The sequence below is a fragment of the Vulpes vulpes genome, chromosome 4 (genome assembly GCF_048418805.1).
Source record: "Vulpes vulpes isolate BD-2025 chromosome 4, VulVul3, whole genome shotgun sequence".
Taxonomy (NCBI): Eukaryota; Metazoa; Chordata; class Mammalia; order Carnivora; family Canidae; genus Vulpes; species Vulpes vulpes.
In genome coordinates, this window is record NC_132783.1 from 122132830 (window position 1) to 122152927 (window position 20098).

At 35.3% G+C, this 20098-nt stretch overlaps 1 long non-coding RNA gene across 1 annotated transcript in view; it reads left to right on the forward strand.

The window, feature by feature from the left end:
• Positions 1-7934, forward strand: part of LOC140598467 (uncharacterized) — a 42760-nt gene extending 34826 nt beyond the window's left edge. Inside the window, exon 3 of the long non-coding RNA XR_012000892.1 lies at positions 7862-7934. This is a non-coding gene — a long non-coding RNA (uncharacterized lncRNA). The remainder of the gene's footprint in view (positions 1-7861) is intronic.
• Positions 7935-20098: the final 12164 nt, after the last annotated feature.

Here is a 20098-nt window from a genome sequence, read left to right on the forward strand (position 1 = left end):
GAGCCTGCTTCTCCTTCTGCCTGTGTCTCTGCCTCTATCTCTCTCTCTCTATGTCTATCATAAATAAATAAATAAATAAATAAATAAATAAATAAATAAATCTTAAAAAAAAAAAAAAAGAAGCATACACTCAATGCAAACACTATGCTAGGTGCTGAGAAATGTTACCATTTGCCCACTCAATCTTTGTCAATCATCTCTGCTAGATTTTGAAGAAATGCTTAGGATTTGTTTTTCTATTGTTAGTTTTTAATTCACAAACTACATACTGGTAGGGCAAATATCAAAAGAGATTTGGTTATTTTCCAGCACTGATTTCCATAACTAATTCTTTTTTCTTCTTCTTTCTTCCTTTCATTTTCTTGTATTTCCTAGTCATCTTGTTTCTCTACTCTGCTTCCTCTGTTCCTACATTTTTAAATAATGTCTAAGTATGAGAGCCAATGAATTAAATAACATTTTTAAAATATTTTATTTATTTATTCATGTGAGAGAGAGAGAGGAGAGAGAGGCAGAGACACAGGCAGAGGGAGAAGCAGGCTCCATGCAGTGAGCCTGACATGGGATTTGATCCAGGATCATGCCCTGGGCTGAAGGCAGGCGCTTAACTGCTGAGCCACCCAGGGATCCCTGAATAACATTCTAAAAGTTTACTAACTCTAATGGGAAACCGTTCACTGATTCTGAGGATAGAACCCTCCCCTATCAAGATGCTCTGCAGTGCGGTCATATGTGTGTCTTGGTGTGCCACACGGGGTGCCCAATAACAGCTTCAACACAATTACATGTGGTTGATATAAGACTTGATACAGAACTTGGGAGAGCTCACACTTGTATTCCTGTATAATGTCATTTCTCCCATTTTTTTTTCTTGAATTCTTTAAGTGTAAACAAAAGAAAAGATGCACAAAGTTCTGTCAGGATGTAAAGAGAAAATTTATCTTTTCTTCTTTATGGGACCACGTAAGGAAACACATTCTTCTAAGGTGGGATGGAACTGTTTGGAACTTAGAGTGGCAGATTCCTCCAAACCCAAGAATACTTCAAATTTTCAGAAGACTTAATAAGGGACAATTTAGGATGATAGGACATTTTTGTACCAGTATCTATTTTCATTCAGAAAAAGTTGACAGGTTATTATCATTTTTGACCGAGACAGGGTAGTATATCTCTTGATGCAGCCAGCAACACACAAAGATGGCTGAACAAGATGGTTAGTTCATTCATCTGTAGTAACATGTCTGAAAGCATCACTTCTGACTGAAAGAATCACTTAACCTGAAACATTCAGTGGAAGTAGAAATCAAGTGGTTAATTCACATACCAACTGAGACCACCCACAACTTTTTTTCTGATTGTTATGTAGACAAAGCTGTAGTGACCACCTTAGAATATGAATCCATCAAGAAGTAGTGTTAGTAGCAAGTTAACAGAATGTAATAAAAATGACATGAACTGGGAATATATAATTTTTTTAAAGCCACTCTTTTTTTTTAAGATTTTATTTATTTATTCATGAGAGACACAGAAAGAGAGAGAGAGAGAGAGGCAGAGACACAGGCAGAGGGAGAAGCAGGCTCCATGCAGGGAGCCTCATGTGGGACTCGATCTCTCGGCCTCCAGGATCACACCCTGGGCTGAAGGTGGCGCTAAACCGCTGAGCCCTAAAGCCACTCTTTGTAAAAGGTAAGCAGACTACTTGATTCTTTATCTATAGCAAAGTTGACTATTACACAGAATGGTAAAAACAAAAGTAAAAGATCAAAGAATTGGCTGTGAGCAAGAAAAAAAATCAAGTTAATTAGAAAGAAATTATAAAACTGAGTTTTTTATAGAGCAGTGTCTAAGCAAATCCTGAGTTCACAGTCATTGAAAACTTTTTAAAAGTAAAGTTTTTTTTTATAAGAGACTTTAAAAAGTGATATTACCAAGTTTTTAAAAATGGGTAAATAATAATCATATCCTTGGGTAGTTTGAAGTATGAGGGTATTCTATAATTTAAGTTATTTACAATTTGAAAATCTGCGTACTCTGGTTTCTGTGTGATGAGAAATAAGCAGCCAAACGAATGAGTTCTTTGGTTCAAAGCACTCATCCATCCACTGTGAAACTGCAATACATTAAAAAGTCTGAAAAGTGGAATTGGAAAACATACAAAGCCCCATTTTTAAACTTTTCATAAAAGATACACTTGCAAAGAAAACAGAAACTTTGGACTGCAAATGGCTAAGATTAAAAAGACAACAACAACAACATAAAACCAAGAGGCTGAGTAGGTGCAAAGCTATTTTTCTTTTCCTCCTAAAGCAGATTAACTAGTTGGGTATTTCTTTGAATAGCTTAAAAGGTTCAAGTTATATCTGGCAGAGTGAATAGGTAATGATATATGCCTCATTCACCAAAGAAACAAATGTTTTGTTTCCCGACTCTAATTCTGTATTTTGTAGTAAGCTAGAGTGATATAATATACACTAGTATTATTGTAAAACAAGAGTTTATTACTTGGCTAAGTAAGTTGATCTTTGAAAAAGTGTACAAGTGCTTTGAAATAAAATAAAAACTACTTAATCCAATCTTCTCTCATACAATTTCTTTCAGGGAGAACAGACACAGCCTGTTAAAATAACAAAGAATGTAGAGTTTCCATTCATGGCCAAAGTGTCCTCATTCAAACTCCCACTCTAAAGCTACCTTGCCCTCCTTCTCAACTTTCTTTGCAGTAGGGAAATGTGATTCCATGAAACCTCCGGGATTTTTGTTTTATGTTAACTGGCAGAGCTTTTCACGTCTCACAGACCTGGTGACACCTAAATGACACACACTTTGGATTGTCTTGTTGTGTGGAAAAGGCAGAAAAAGGGAGGAGGAGAAATCTAACACAGGTGAGCAAGGGCAATGTGGCTGTCACAAACGCTCCTGAGATCGGGGCCAAGCTTAGGACCGTTTTGGAGATAAAACAATTGCTTTGGTGAAAAGATTTCACAAGAAGTGTTAAATTACAAACCTGAGAGTTCTCCAAAATCTGGCAGCCTTAGAATGAAGCCTTGCAAAGACAAAAATTAAATCTTCAAAATCTTTAGCCAGGATAGGAGCAGAATCACATAATTTAAGTGTAATTGGCAGACCATGTCTGATTTGCAAAGTGAGTGTGGAATTATGTCCACTTTTTACACATGATGGAGACTTGTGTAAAATGCCAACATTTCCAAATGTACTGGGTGATAAAATTGATTATTTTGGAATAGAATTCTAATTTGGCCAAGTGTCTATGTCACTGCTACAATTTACCTATAGACTTTTACTTGGTGATATATATCTATTTAGGTTCTTTGTAAGAAATCATGAATGATGCATGTTTTCTAGTTTCAGTGTGATTTACAACAATAGATTTCATACTGACTTGATCAAAATATTCCTATACCTTCTGACTTTCTGACTTTATAGCAATGTCTTTAATGTATTCATTCCCAAAAGACTTTTTTAAAGTGTGTTCAAATGAAAAAATCATAAAAGGTTGAGATGTGATTTCCACAAGATTACAGAAGGTAAAACAAATGTCAAAGTAAATTTTTGCAATTGCTTTTGATTATAGCATTTTGAGATTCTAGAGCATTTTAGGAAATTCTTAAACCAGCATTTTTTTTTAACTAAACATAACCTCCCTTGAACCCAACCACATTTCTTTTCCCTCCTGTCAGTCAGTTCCTTGTACTTCTTTTGAATCACTATTTGTAAGACAGGCCCCTAGGGCAGAAAGCATTTGTTGGGCTAGCTCCCATTATAAAAAGACTTTTCTGAGGGATCCTCTTCAGTAGTAAGAAGGCAAGGCCTCTTCTAGGAGGTCTATTTTATCAGACTCCTTGTTCCCACTGTTAATGTGAGCAGCTCACAACCTGTGAGAAAAAGAATGAAATCCAGTGTGAACCAAAGGTACGAACCAGAGCTTTTATAGTAAATGAGAATATTTATTTCCTTCTCTGAAAGTTTAGTGGTGGTTAGAATTACTAATAGTACCCATCATTACCAAAACACATCTGTATCATTAGCTGTTTTTTTTCCAAGTTAGGAACACAATTGTATTATACTACAACAATAAAAAGGCTCCTTTCAGCTAATGAGTTCAAAACTGAATCTAATCTTAGCTATATGAGTAAAACAGCATGGCTCATTCCCATTTAGGAGAGTGTTTCTGTGTATCACAAAAGAAGGGCTAAGTGGGAATAAAATGCACATCTACTGAACCCCTTCTTGGTATTCCAGCTAGTAGGAAGCACTAGCTCTGAGTTCCACTCAATTGGCTGCTGATTTGACATCATGATTATATACATAAAGTTATAACTTTCTGTTTATCAAACACCATAGATTCCATGAGGATTGTAATTTTGAACTTGGTCTATTTGTGCCAAATTGCCTGAAAATAATAATTAGAGACAATTTAACATAATGAGTACAGTAGTTTCAGATAAATTACCCCTACAGAACATTAATTGTATTCATTAAGCAGAAAGGGATAAAATTCCAAGGTCATATCTATTATGGTTTTATTTTTAGAAAGCATCTTTAGTTTCTTTCTTTTAACTTATAAGACATTATTTTAGACAGAATGAAGAGATATTTAGCTGGTAAAATGATTGCATTAGGATGTTATTTTTAATTAAAATTCCACTTAAATTCACCAAAAATCACATTCTAGTTATGTTCCTATGTTTCTTTTTGCATTGATGTGGGTTTTAAAATCTTTTTAAATATCTAAGCATAAAAGATCATTCAAGTTTGATTTTTTTTCTAGTTTTCTAGTTTCATTAGCCTAAATGAATGAATATAGAAGTAGATATGTCAAGAAAAGCACACTGAATTCTACATAGGAAAGTCTAGTTAGAACATCTTTTTGGAATTAATGATTAAAAAGAAATGAAACAAAATGAATGTCCTTAGACATCCATTAAGTTAATTTACTCTTTTATTATTGTAATCGTTGAACCTGGAGGATTTACCAAAGTTTAATCAAGGTCGAGGTATAGCAAAATGACTAGATTGAAATGTGACTTTTACAGTGAAAGCTGTGAATTGTGTCTCTTTTGAACTGAGGTCAATCTGCATTGACACAAAACAAGGAGACAGTGTATATTATAAACTTAATATATTTGGCAGTAGGAAGGTTTAGAAAATTTAGTATTAGGCAAAACTGGTCCTTCATGCTTTTCTTAATGAAATATCACAGTCATGAAATTCCCTTTTCTCACATTCCAGGTTCAACCTGTAGCCTTCTTGTTAATTTAATTACTCTTGTTACCTAACAAGCAATATCCTAGGGGATTCCCACCACTAGTCCTCAGATTTAGTTTTCAGTTCATTCTTAGGAACTCAGTTAATATCTACTGAAATGCTTAGTCTTATCAACTCAGACTGACATGTTACTGTCAAGGTGTACACTTGCAAATCTGGATCATTTTAACTCCCTCAAAATGTCTCCTGGCGGGGAACCCCAGGTGGCTCAGCTGTTAAGCATCACCTTCAGCCCTGGGCATGATCCTGGAGACCTAGGATCAGGTCCCACATCGGGCTGCCTGCATGGAGCCTTCTTCTCCCTCTGCCTGTGTCTCTGCTTGTGTCTCTGCCTCTCTTTCTCTCTGTGTCTCTCATAAATAAATAAATAAAATCTTTAAAAAAAAAGTCTACTTGCTTCTAGTCTGAATATTATATGTATTTGCTTATCCAATAGGTATCACAAATTAATACGGCAAAAATAGAAACTTTGGTTTTCAACTCCAAATCTGTCCATATATAAAAGTGGCACAACCATTCTGTCAGTTAGTTGTTCTAACAAGAAGCAAACACATCAGAAACTATCCTTTATTCTTCTCTTTTTCTTACTCCACATAAAATGAGGCAGGCTTGGGACACCTGGGTGGCTCAGTGGTTGAGCATCTGTCTTTAGCTTAAGGCATGATCCTGAGGTTTTGGGATGGAGTCCAACAGAGGTCTCCCCGCAGGGAGCCTGCTTCTCCCTCTGCCTTTGTCTCTACCTCTCTCTCTGTGTCAATCACAAATAAATAAGTAAAATCTTCAAAAAAAAATCAAGCAGTCTTAAGTTACTCATTTTGGAAACATAACCCTTCCCATCCACTCATCTCCAATGACAACTCTTTTGTTCAAGACACCATCATCTCTTTGATGACTGGACTGTATAGTCATCTAATTGGTCTCCCACATTCTTTTCTTATCCTCCATACTACATACTCTACGGAATGATTATTTTATTTTATTTTATTTTTAAAGATTTTATTTATTTATTCATGAGAGACAGAGAGAGAGAGAGAGAGAGGCAGAGACACAGGTGAGGGAGAAGCAGGCTCCATGAAGGGGGCGCGATGTGGGACTCAAACCTGCATCTCCAGGATCACACCCAGGGTCAAAGGCAGGCACTACCGCTGAGCCACCCAGGGATCCCTGGAATTATTATTTTATAACCTAAGTCATGTAGTATCTTCCCTCTTTTCAAAAACTTCCAGTAGCTCTCATGTCACTTGCAGCACTAGTGAAAGTCTGCAGAGCCTTATATGACCTGCCATTGGCTCTCTCTGAGTCAGATTTTACCACTCTTTCAATGGCTTACCATGCTCCAGGAGTCCTTGCTTCCTTGCTCTTTACTCAATGCGACCACGTGCATGCTTCACATCTTCTCTTGCTGCCATTTTAGCACTCAAGGAGAGCTGCATCTTCCTCCCTTGGTCTATTGGTCTATTCCGATTTCTAGTCAGACATCTACCTCCTCACAGAGAGCCCTTCCATGATCACTCCAAGTGGAATAGAAATCCCCCTTTCCTACCTTTCCTTTACCCTGCCTTGTTTCTCATCAGAGCACTAATTGCTGTCTTGAAACAGCAAGTGTTTATTTGCTTGTTTTTGATCTATTTCCCACACTAACTGTAAAGACTATGAGAGCAGGGACTTAGCCTGTTGTTCTCAATCCCCCATTTCTAATAGTTTGAACAGTACCAAGTATAGATCTTAGACGATAAAAATATCTGTTTAATAAGTAAAATAATTATTTGTTCAAATGGACCAATAGTGTGGCCTGGGCATAAGAAATGCATTTTAATCTGATGATATCACTTGACCCACAGAGGTTTTTCTGTTTGTGAGTTTTTGTTTTTGTTTTTTTTTTTAGTTTTTGTTTTGTTTTGTTTTTACTTTTATTTATGGTTCACGGTAACGTGAAACAATAGGTCCTTGTTTAGATCTGGTGATTTGATCAAACCAGGCTGAGTGATTTGTGTGTCTCCTTACTTCATATTTGGTTCCTGTCCTCCATGAACCTCCTCAAGAGCCAACTGCTTCCAATGCCCTCCTCAATCTGGGTCCTCCTGGCCAATATCTCCCAAGTTATCTTTTGAAGTTTCATTCAACAGTTTCCTCAAGTAAAACTGGTGACTCCTCTTTGCAATCTTACAAGCTTATTCATAGTTTTTTCATACCACCAGAATACTTTTTGCTCTGGTTTACTTACTGGCACATTTCTTTCTACTGGATCATAAGTTTCTCGAGATCAGAATCTGTGTGTTAGTCATCATTTTACACTTGATCGAAGAAGTACTTGATTTATACACAAGTAACTGCTACAAAATATATTTCCAGTGTGAATTCAGTGTGTTTAAGTGATAAAAAGAAGACCAGTGTAGATTGGAGAAGAGAAAACAAAGTGGTAGGAGATGGGATAGAGTAGAAATCAATCATATTGGGTCTTGTAGGCAAAGATAAAAAGTCTGCATTTCACTATGCTATGTGGAATAAAAAAGTTTTGGAGCTTTCAAGAAGAAGAAGTGATGACCAGATTCTTTTTTTTTTTTTTTTTTTTAAGACTCCTCTGGCTGCTGTGTGGAGAATAGACTTTAAAGGATCACGAAGTTAGGAGACCTACCAGAAAGTTCCTGAAGAAATGAAACCAAGAGATCCCAGCAGGTAAGACAGCATAGCAGTAGAGGAGATGAAGGGAAGTTGGATTCATGTTCTGGAAGTAATATGCTACATATAGGAGAGAAAGAAAGGAGTCTAGGATCACCAATAGAAAAGTTTTGGTTTGACCAACTGAGTGTATTATTGTGTCATTTACTAAGATGAGGTAAGTAGGAGAAAGATGTTGGGGCTGTGTGTATGAAACTGAGAGTTGTTTTTGTTTAGTTTTTGCTGCCTTTAATTTTGTTTGCCTTTTAAACATCTAAGTAAAGTTATCAGGTAGACAGTTGGATATAGAAATGCACAGCTCAAGATTGATGAATGAATGATTAATGACACCTTATGGAAGGTTCTAAGCTACTTTTTGTTAGAACACCATTTTTTTTTATTACAAGAATTAATTAAATATAGTATTTATTCAATAATCAGAAAACACATTAAGAATTTTCTCAAATATAAATTTTATCCTAATATATTTTTCTAAAGCTTCCACTATCCATAGTAGAATCTATCTATATCCACATAGATACATATGTATACACACACATATATCATTTAATTATTTTATTATATGTTTAATCTTTAGTTCTTTATGCCTTTCTACCAAGATGGCAATGTCTTTCAAGTAAAAAATCACTTGAATACATTAGAGGATCATTCTCCCAGGGATTTGAAGGGATGTCTTAAGTACCCAGGTGTGATAATCTATAAGATTTTGTCTTTCTACTCTGTATTTATTCTCTTTAAAGACTTTGGAAATGAGTTGCACCAGATCCATCATTAAAGACAATGTGCCCTTTCTAATGATCCTGAAAGGGAAATGATGGAGAGTGGGCCAATTTTCAGAATATCTGTAATAGAAGTTGCCATTAAAAATCATAGCTTCAATAACTAAAATCTTACCAACCTCGTGTTACATCAAGACACAAGAATTATATATAGAATTAGAAATGAAGAAAGGATTTTTATAAAGAAAAAAAAAGGCTACCTAGGGGCACCTGAGTGGCTTAGTTGGTTAAGTGTCTGACTCTTCATTTTAGCTCAGGTCATGGTCTCTTGGTCCTGGAATTGAGCCCCATGTCAGGCTCGGTGCTTAACTGGAATGGGGGGGGTGGTTTGCTTGAGATTCTCTTTCTCCCCTCCCTTTGCCCCTCCTCTTGCTCATGCTCTCTCTTTCCCTCTCTCAAATAAATAAGTGAATCTTTTAAAAAACACTACCCAAAGTAAAAGTGAAAGTAGAAGAAGAGATAGCAATAGATTTATTTTATTGGCTTACTTAATGCACACTGTTAATTCTAAACAAAGCTGTTCCCCACCTCATAATTTTCACACCTGGTGCTGTAAAAAATTCATAGACTTTTCTGGGCTGTGGCTGTCAATGCTTCAATAACTTTGACTAATGCATTATTGATGTTATTGTTTGAATATAATCTAGGGGTCATTATCTCTTATTCAGCAAAATTTTATTTCCACATAAATTTTCTAATTTTAGATTATGATTAATTTTCTTGTTGGGAGATTTCTAAAAACTTTCCCTCAAAACAAAACAAAACAAAATGGCAATTCCAAAAACTGTTAGACATTGACACTGATTTCATTCACTTCAGTAAACAACAGATAAATCCAGGCAGTTTGATTTAAAATGCTAGGGAAACCACTTAGAAGCTATATTAACAAAAAAGAACAAAATGATGGGTTTTATATATAAAGGTAGTTCATCAAACTGAGTTCTAGCTAACAGGTCCACATGGAAGAATAGAAGAGTGTAAAGAAACTACTGCTTCCTCATTTCCTGTGCAGCAATGTGATTTACTTTTTTCTTAGATATATTTTAAATTATAAAAGCAGTTTTATAATTGTTAAAAAATTATACGCATATTGAAACAAAATAAAACACTAAGGAATTATGAAGATTAATAGTAATACCCAATACCATTCGTCTCCCCAAAGGTAATTACTCTTAATATTTGTATAAGCATTCTGCTAGATTATTTTTAGATATTTAATATTATCTATAATGCAACATATATATATAAATATTTTATAAAGGCATTACATTACACATGTTGAGCACCCTGTTGGTTTTCAGCTTACCAAAATATCTTTTCATTTTTATACATACTTCAATTTTTACTTTTATTACACAGCTTTAATAATGTAATTTATAAAGGAGACATAATGCTTTTTTGCAAATAGTCCATGATTCCAAATCGGTGATGTATAGTAAACAAGGCTGCTACCATTTAAATCCCTTTACTTCCTCAGTTATGGAGAAAGGCTTATAAAGAAATATATGTTATCCTCTAGCCAAATACATTTGGACAAACAAACAGATGGACAGATAGACAAATATCAAGGCAGACATCAGGATTCAACAGTTGCTGTATTTGTTATAAAATATTTCTCAAAAAACTGAGATTGTACAAAGAGTCCAGATGGAGTTGAATTAATCACTTTTTTTTTTGATATCTTATCAGATGTTTGCCAGTACAATCATGTTGCTTTTCTAGATACACACAAAGCAGTTATTAATTAATACTTAGGCAAAAAATTTACACTTGTCATGATTATCCCAATTCTTAACCTTCTTTGTAACCAAGCATCTGCCTTGCTTAAATGTCATGGTCAATAAATATCTGCCTGGAAGAGCAGAATTTCTCTATATCACTCTACAGTGTCAAACACACAGTGTATACTGATTAAAATGATGTACAATCTAAAAGGGGAGCATGAGTAGGAATAAGCCATGTAAGATTATTCACCAAGGAAACTCTGATTCAATCTTACTCCCAGAGCAGGACTTTTTGTAAATAAAAATTTAATCCAGAAATTGTTAACAAGCCATTTTCTACAAATTGTGTAAACATTACTGAAATGAAAAAAACCCAGACATAATATAAAAACATTTCTTTTATCTCTAGACACAAGCAACTGTGAACAAATCAGGTTAAAAACAAACAAAAAAAATGAGACATTAAGTTAAAAATGAGGAATAAAGCAAGCATTGTCATTTGGAATGCTTGCTTTACGTAAAATATTTTACACTTCCTTTATATTTCTTATTTAAAGTAGGTAGTAAGCCATTTGGAAATGTGTTGGGAGCGAAATAATATAGCACCATTATGGAATGAATGTCTTTAGCTTAAAGATAACTTCTGTTGTTCTCTTGTGATGATGTAGCAATCCTAGTCATAATATCAACACTGATGTAAGGTCTCAGAGAAAGAGCGAGGAGAATAATACAGACGAGAATGGTTTATGTGTATTACAGATGACAAAATCAAATTGGGCCATCCATACCAAATGTGAGGTGACAGAAATCAGCAGATTCAAAGATTTCTAAGTTAGGATGGTGAAAATTTATTACAGCTGCTATATGGATCACTGAGTGTTAAAGATATAAAAACAAGAAATGGACTTCAACTGTCATAGAGGGATTTATTTAAGACTGATGGCAAAAGCTATTAAATTCTGAGTTTCTGAAAAAAAAAAGTGGAATTTCCTTTCTTAAAAAAATTTAAGTACGTGGTGGATAACTGTTTGTAGTGAGTAATTTGCAACAGCTTTGTTGTGAATGCCACTTTCTACTTTATCACTGTATCACCCTATGATTTCTCTCCTTGCTCTAGATTGTCTCACCCTAGCAGCTAGTGTGTTTTTAAATTTTTTTCATGTGTTTATTACAATCCAACTTTACAGAGTATGTCACTATCCTGTGACAAATTACTAGCAATATCCATGTGTGAGAGTGCAAATGGTGAAAATTCAGACACCGAGTTCTTGCTGGTTTTGCTAAATGGTTTCAGAGGGGAAAAGGAATTGTTTCTTACAGAACATTAAAAGTGAAGAGGCTAAGTTAATATCATCACATGAATGCTCTTAGTATTCGAATCCACAGATTATTCCCAAAATTGTTGGCAATTACTTATCTTCGAACCATTAACTAATATTCTCAGTATTCCCTTAAGAACTGCCCATCTATATACACTGCCTTAACCCAAGATCAGAAAGGATAGCATTGCAAGAGGATATGTCTATAACCTGACTTCTATTCTTTTTATGTTCTTAGAACTACAGATGTAAGCCTGTTTAAAGAACTAAGAAGGTAGTTAAAATACTAAATAGTCTACAGATGCATGGAGTATCTTTGGAAGAATGCTTTGTAAACAGACTAGTATCATCTCACATGTTTCAGAGACATTACATTTTCACAAGTTTATGCACATCTGCAGGCTGTTAATCATGAATTTGGTTGCGATTCAGGATTCCAGCCTCAGTATCAATGCTCTTTCATAAATTGGAAGTATTTATTGTGAGGTTCAGAGGCAAGGGCCATCTTGTTTTTATTATACTCCCAGTAGTAAATAGTATGGTTTTCTACAAACACTAAATGTTTAATAAATCCATATTAAAATTAAATGACTTCAATTGAACTTAATGTATGAAATATACCTCTTGGGGTGCCTGTTTGGCTCAGCCAGAAGAGCATGTGGCTCTTGATCTCAGGGTTGCGAATTTGAGCCCCATGTTTGGTGTGGAGATTACTTAAAAATAAATTAATTAAACTCAAAAAAAAAGAAATTTATCTATTTATCCATTATAAACATAAATGTTGCTAGCTCCCAACTTTTTAACATATTTATTTTCTTCAGTGTTTCTCAGATGTCTATTTGTCCTGGGTTGGGTTTCTTGGGAACAGCATCACATGCAGGAGGGTTATGGAGAGGGCCTTCAAGAGAACACTAGAGGAAAAGGAAGATTAGATTGAGTAAAAAGAGTAGATGATTTGCAACACAGACCTAGGACCTCACTGTGTACCACTACTGGCTCCAGACCTGGGATGGTGCCCCACAGCTATTCACTTTAAGGTCTTCATATCTCCTCATTGATGACTTATGGATGAAACCTACTTCCAGAGGAAGCAGCATGAACTTGGGAGGGTGGGAATTCTTTAGCCAAGGGAAATTTTAGGAAACAAGACTCAACTAAGAGCTGTCAGCCAACATTGTCAGTAGCTGGAAGAATGAAAATTTTAGTCCTGAGAGACTGGTGTGGTGTACTCTATCATTCATTACACTATTTTTTTTCCTTAATCTTGTTCCTTCACTCACTACTCTACAAAAAAAAAAAAAAAAAAAAAAAAAAAAAGGAGGGGTTCAAAAATCATTGATTTTTATTTCTTTTCCTCTTATCCAATCACTAACCTTTAGATAACAATTCTTTCTTTGTAATTAGTCTCTTCTTTGTTGCCACATTTCCTTTTGTCCACAGGATAGTATAAATTATTATAACACACTCCTACAAGGTCTTCTTTTCTTAAACCTTTGCAACTTCTCAGTATTCTGTATATTTAAACCATAATTGAGGAAGTGAGTCTTCTGACAACACATCTTTAACATAATTTTTACTGTCAAAAAGCTTCTGCACTCTTTCCAAAGCCAAGTAAACACAATTCTTTCTTTGGCCTATGGCTCAGGGTTCTCAAAAAGTAGTTAAACATTAATGAATATTTATTGAGCAATGACTACATGGCATGAGCTCTTTTAGGCACTGGAGTACAGCAGTGAAAAACATGCACAAAAATGGTTGCTTACATCTAGCAAGGAGGTGAAACAAGCAGCCAAATTTATTAATAAAGTTACACAGTGTATGTAAATGATACATTTATAGTGAGAAGTGCTAAGGAAAAATAAAGCAGGAAAAGGGCTGTGCAGTGTTGAGATGAAGTTGAGATTTTATACAGGGTAGAGCTGACTGATAAGGTGATAAGTAAAGCCCCAAAGGCAATAATAAGAGCACATGTCCTATGGATATTCGACAGAAGGGTATTACAGGTAGAGGGAACAGACATTACAAAAGTCCTGATAAGGGACATTGTTTATAAGTTGGGAAAGAAAAAAAGAATAGCAAGACCAGAGGAGAGGTAAGTGAGGGGGAAACTACTAAAAGACTAAAAGACTAGGTCAGAAAGGGAAGGATGCCAGATTAGCAGAACTTTGTGGATTCTTGTAAAGAATTCCGCTTTTTTTTTTTTTTTTTTTGATGAGATGGAAGCCATTGAAAGGTTTTGAGCAGAATTGTGAAATGATATGATTTTCAAGTTAAAAGCTGCTTTGCTGAGAATGCACTCAAAGTTAGAAGCAAAAGGAAGCTGTAGTAATCCAAGAAAGGGATAACGGTGTCTGGGATCAGGGGCTGGTTGTAAAGGAATGAGAATGGGTTGCATTCTGAATATATTTTGAAGGTAGATCCAACAGAATTTTCTAATAGACTGTGTGACGATGAGAGGAAATGGAAATCAGAAAATGAATCTAATTTCCTGAGGAACTGTAATAATAGAGCTATAATGTAGGGAGAGGAGGATACTACAAGGGAAAGGAATAGTGGTGATGGGAGGTAGAATAGGATAGTGGAAGTTCAGTTTAGGGCAGGTTTAGTTTTCTATAGTTAAATACACTAGAGGTGGTATCAAGTAGGCAGTTTATAACTGAAATTGAAATTCAGGGAAGTACAGGGTAGAGACACACATTTGAAAAATAGCAGCTTCTATGTGACATATAAAGCAATGTTATTGAAATTACAGTACTTCTGGAGTTAAGTATATAGAAGAATCAGGAAAGAAACTGTGAAGGGACATCCAGAAGGGAAAAACAAAAACTTGGCATGCATAGTGTCTTGGAAGCCAAGTGATGAATTTGTTTCAAAGAGGAGGGGGTGATCAACCATATCAATGACTGGTGATAGGTCAAGCAAGATGAGGGCTATAAACTGATCATTTAATTTAGACTGTAGAAGTTATTAGAGGCCATTAATGACAAACCAAAGCTCTCATCCCAAATAGTTACTTCATAAATATTTACATATAGTTGTTTTTCAGTCAGATTTGTCTACTTGGTGCCTTATAAAAATGACATACTTGCTTATTTTTTTCTGTACTCTTAGACATAATTCTCCAATTAAAATACTTGCTTTTCTCATATTCAAAAGCTATCCATGTTTAAAATTCTAATTTTATCATTCATCATTCATTGACCATTCTCTCCAGCATACTTTATATTCAATGTCCAGGGCAACAGAAGGCTTGCTATCATGATCATATAGTTCCAATTATTATAGAAAATATTCTTTGATGGAATATAAATATATGAAGAATTATAAGTAGTAAATTTCAAAAATATTTAGACAGGATTCCTGCATGCTGTTGACATTGAAGTCTACCCCCCACCACCAAGTTTGCATCTAAATCAGAAAACCATTTCATTTCAGAATTTTTTAATTTGAAGAATTTCTTATTTGTATAAGTCAAGCCTGCCTCCTTTGAACTTAATCTATATTACTAGTGAGTCTCTTTGTGACAAAAAAAAAAAAAAAAATCCTCTTTATTTTGTTGGTCCTGTAAATGTTTAAAGATAGATGGCTATCATGTTCCTCCAACCAATCCACAGCCCCATCATTCTTTCCTTTTGCAGACTAAACATTCCAGTTTTTTCTAAACATTCCTTATGTGACACCATGTCTAGCCCTTTTACTATCTTGGTTGCCCTATGTATTAGATCCAATTTGTCAATGTCTCTCTTATAGAATGGCAAACAAAACTAAACCCAGCACTCCAGCATGCCTCTGGTCAGTGTGTATAGGAGTGGGAATCTGCACCTCAGTATTCCAATCACTCAAATCGGCTAAGGCAAGCTTAGATTTACCTTACTAGTGAATCTTTCCACTGACTTACAGTCAACCAACATAATGACTACATTCCTATATAGGTAACATTTAATTTTTAATCATAGATGGAGGAAGCCACTCTTGTATGCATCTTTAAATCTCCCTATATATTTTTTTAAGATTTTATTTATTTATTCATGAGAGACAGATCGAGAGAGACAGAGACACAGACAGAGGAAGAAGCAGGCTCCTCTCAGGCAGCCTGATGAGGGACTCAGTCCTCAGACCCTGAGATCCTGCCCTGAGCCCAAGGCAGTTGCTCAACTGCTGAGTCACCCAGGCATGCCTAAATCTCTCTTTATTTCAACTTTACTCTCTGGTGTATAATGACAGTTGTTTGCAAATTCACTGAGTCACAATACTAAAGATATAACTCAAAAAATAAAAAAATAAAAAAAATAAAGATATAACTCAAAACATAACTCAAACTAAAAACTAAACTCAAATAATCATTCTTACAGTCATATTAACATAAGGTCAATATAAAAAAATACCTTAAAGAGAAGATTTAAAATATAAGTAATAAGATGTAATACTCATAGTTTAGTTTCAAATCCAAAAGTCTGTTAGGTGATAAAGAAAAGGGGATCCCTGGGTTGCTCAGCAGTTTGGTGCCTCCCTTCGGCCCAGGGTGTGATCCTGGAGACCCAGGATCGAATCCTGAGTCAGTCCCCCTGCATGGAGCCTGATTCTCCCTCTGCCTATGTATCTGCCTCTCTCTCTGTGTGTCTCTCATGAATAAATAAATAAAATGTTTTTTAAAAAGGAAAGAAGGACATAAATATATGTGAAATTCTTATCCTTCAATAAATGAGGAGCTCCTATTGGTATCTATAAATATATTTTTAAAAGCTTCATTTTTTAACTACAATGTAATAGTAATCATAATAATACAGTCCTACAACTCTAGAAATTTAATAAGATTCATTAAATTGTATACTTACAATGAGTAAATTATAGTACAATAAAGCTACAAAAAAAGCATTTTTGACAAAGGACTTGTATCCAAAATATATAAATAACTCTCAAAATTTATAATAAGAAAACAATTAAAAATGAGCAAAAGATATAAACAGACTTTTCACCAAAGAAAATATACTAATGACAAACATCAAATGATGAAGTCATTAGTCATCATAGAAATAAAATATTATAAAATATTAAGATATCACTTCAAACCTATTAGGATGCCTAAAATAAATAAAACCCGAAGCCAAGCATTGGCAAAAATTGCAGCACACATGAAACATTCACATATTGCTGATGAGAATGCAGTGTGGTATTAGCACTTTGAAAATCAGTATTGTACAACTTACATCCACACAAAAACTCATATATGAAGTTAAACATAGTTAGTTATATTCTGCAATTCAGCAATTGTACTCCTAGCTATTTACTTAATTTGAAACTTATGTCCACAGAAAAACCTGCACACAAATCTTTATAACAGCTTTGTTCTAAAAACTGGAAGCATTGACGACATCCTTCAGTAAGTGAACTTATAAGCAAGCCATTGTGCATCCATATAATGAAATGCTATTCAGTGATAGAAAGGTGTGAAATCAGAAGCTATGAAAAACATAACAGGCATTTTAAATTGATATTACTAAGCAAAAAGTCAGTCCAAAATTACTGTCTATTGAATTATTCCTTTTATATGACATTCAAAGAAAAAAAACTTGTAAAGATTTTAAAAAGGTCAGTGTTTGATGCGGATTTGAGGATTTGGGAGGATTAAATAGATGGAGCATAGATTTTAGGGTAGCAAAAGTATTTAGTGTTACTGAAATGATGTGTATGTGACATTGTATTTTTCAAAGCCCGTGGAACTGTACAACACAAAGTATCAACCTTAATTTATGCAAACTTAGAAAAATTAAATCATTTAACAAGTCAGAAGATACCAGGATGGAATGAAGAATGGAACAAAAGAATCTAATTTATTAGTAAAGTTTTTTTTTGTTTTTTTTTTGTTTGTTTTTTTTTACAAGAGAGAGACTGCAGGTGCACATACAAGTGGGGAGGGGGCAGAAGGAGAGAGAGAATCTCAAGCAGACTCCCTCCTGAGCATGGAGCCTGGCTGGTGGTTCAAACCTATGACCCATGAGATCATGACCTGAGCCAAAATCACAAGTTGGATGCTTAACCTACTGAGCCACCTAAGGGCCCCCAAATCTAATTGTATTATAAAATATATAATATAACCTCACTAAAGGGAGTGGAGAAAATTTGCTGACCTAAGTAACTTTGAAGATGCCTGGAGATAGCAAGACTAAAGGCAAAAGAAACTGTACATAAAAACTGTATTCCACTTGATAATGTTGTTTCTCACGAGCATACAAGTTAAAGGTTCTGAAACCACTATAGACATATGCTGGAACCCCATTAAGTAAATGAATGGAGGATGGTGGGAGCCAGAGTTCTTACTATGGGAGTGAGAGAGTACAGACAAAGAAGGAGAGGAGGCTAGAAGGATCCATGCAGGAATGGGTTATGGTAGGAGATATCACAGTGAACCATATTTAGCATAATATACACAAAAAGATAGTTACATGGGGATGTATTTCTAGACATCTATATACACAGGAATTAGTATAGACACATATAACTTCTTGCTCTGTCAGCTGAGAAACCCTATAAAAAATACAATACAGAAGCAACTAGGTTTTGGGTTCAAATACCATTTTTCCAATTAAAAGAAGTAGGATTCCTTGGGGAAACAGTTAAATCTAAGACAGGGCTGGGAACATACAAAATAAACTGGGAGCATTTTATAGTGCCAGAAAGCAAGAAAGTACCAAAGGGGTGGTGTGGGGCAGTGGGGAGGAGTAAAAATCCAACAATGGAAGTATGTCAAAGAAACACCGAAACCAACTAAAAATGTTCCTAGTGGTTACAGCTGGGACTACATAGTAAGATAATGTAGTACTGGATCATAATCATAGTATAAAGTAGATATTCATGAGCCTATATTGATAGAAATAAATAACTGAATAAGTAAATAAATCAGAAGAAATAGACAAATCTCCTATGGGGAAAAAAATCTCTAGATAACTTATGTAGATACTTCCTATCAGAGAGGCATAAATCCCTACCCCTTGAATGTGGGTTGGCATAGTTACTTCTTTCCAAAAAGTATAGCATATAAAGCAAGTAAAAAGGAGAAATGTTATAGTGAAGAAGTTCAATAGGGGAGCCTGGGTGGCTTAGTCTGTTGCATGTATGCCTTGGGCTCAGGTCATGATTCCAGGGTCCTGGGATCAATACTCCCTTCAGACTGCCTCTTCCTCTGCCACTCTCCCTGCTTGTGTGCTCTCTCTCCTCTACCTCTCTGTCAAATAAATAAATAAATAAATAAATAAAAACTTTTTAAAAAAGATTTTTTAAAAGACACACAGAGTGATCCCTGGGTGGTGCAATGGTTTAGCGCCTGCCTTTGCCCTAGGGCGCGATCCTGGAGACCCAGGATCGAATCCCACGTCGGGCTCCCGGTGCATGGAGCCTGCTTCTCCCTCTGCCTATGTCTCTGCCCCTCTCTCTCTCTCTCTCTGTGTGTGTGACTATCATAAAAAAAAATTAAAAAAAAATAAATAAAAGACACACAGAGAGAGCCATAGGCAGAGGGAGAAGCAGGCTCCCCTCAGGGAGCCTGATGCAGGATTTGATCCCAGGACCCCAGGATCACACCCTGAGCCAAAAGCAGATGTTCAATCACTGAGCCACCCAGGTGCCCCAATAAATAAAATCTTAAAAAAAATAGAAAATAAACTCAACAAACCTCAGCCAGGTGATCAATAGTGATACCATGTTAATAATCTGTAGTTTTGATATAATACAATGAAAAATGATACTTCATCTCTGTTGTCTTCTTCCTCAAAACCCAATAACTCCTATTTAATCATGAGAAATGCATTAAACAGTCAAATCTGAAAGATATTCTACAAAATATTTGACCAGTACTTCTCAAAACTGTAGAGGTTATCAAAAACAAGAAGTCTGAAAAATTATCATCGCCTAGAAGAGCCTAAGGAAACATGATACCTGAAAGTAATATGATATTCCAGATAAGACCATGATCAGAAAAGGGTAAAGAAATGGTTGGGTAGCAGGAAAAAGGGTGACAGTGAGTTCATTATCATCAGCACTTCAACTTCTCAGCTGTGCCTCTTGTACCCTTTGCCACTGTGGAGAGGAGAAGGTCATACTTAGGAACTGCATGGCCTTCTTTGCCAAAAACTTTTATAGCCAAGTTTCAAAAAATCAAATCCTATTCTTTAATATAGTCTATAGATACCACTTATAACTCAGCTAGAAAGAGAGAGGACAAATGTTGTCCAGTGGTCTTCTTAACCCAATGTTCTAGTATAATTAGAAGTCAAAATACTCAATTCCTCTCACATACTCAGTTTTACCAATGTCT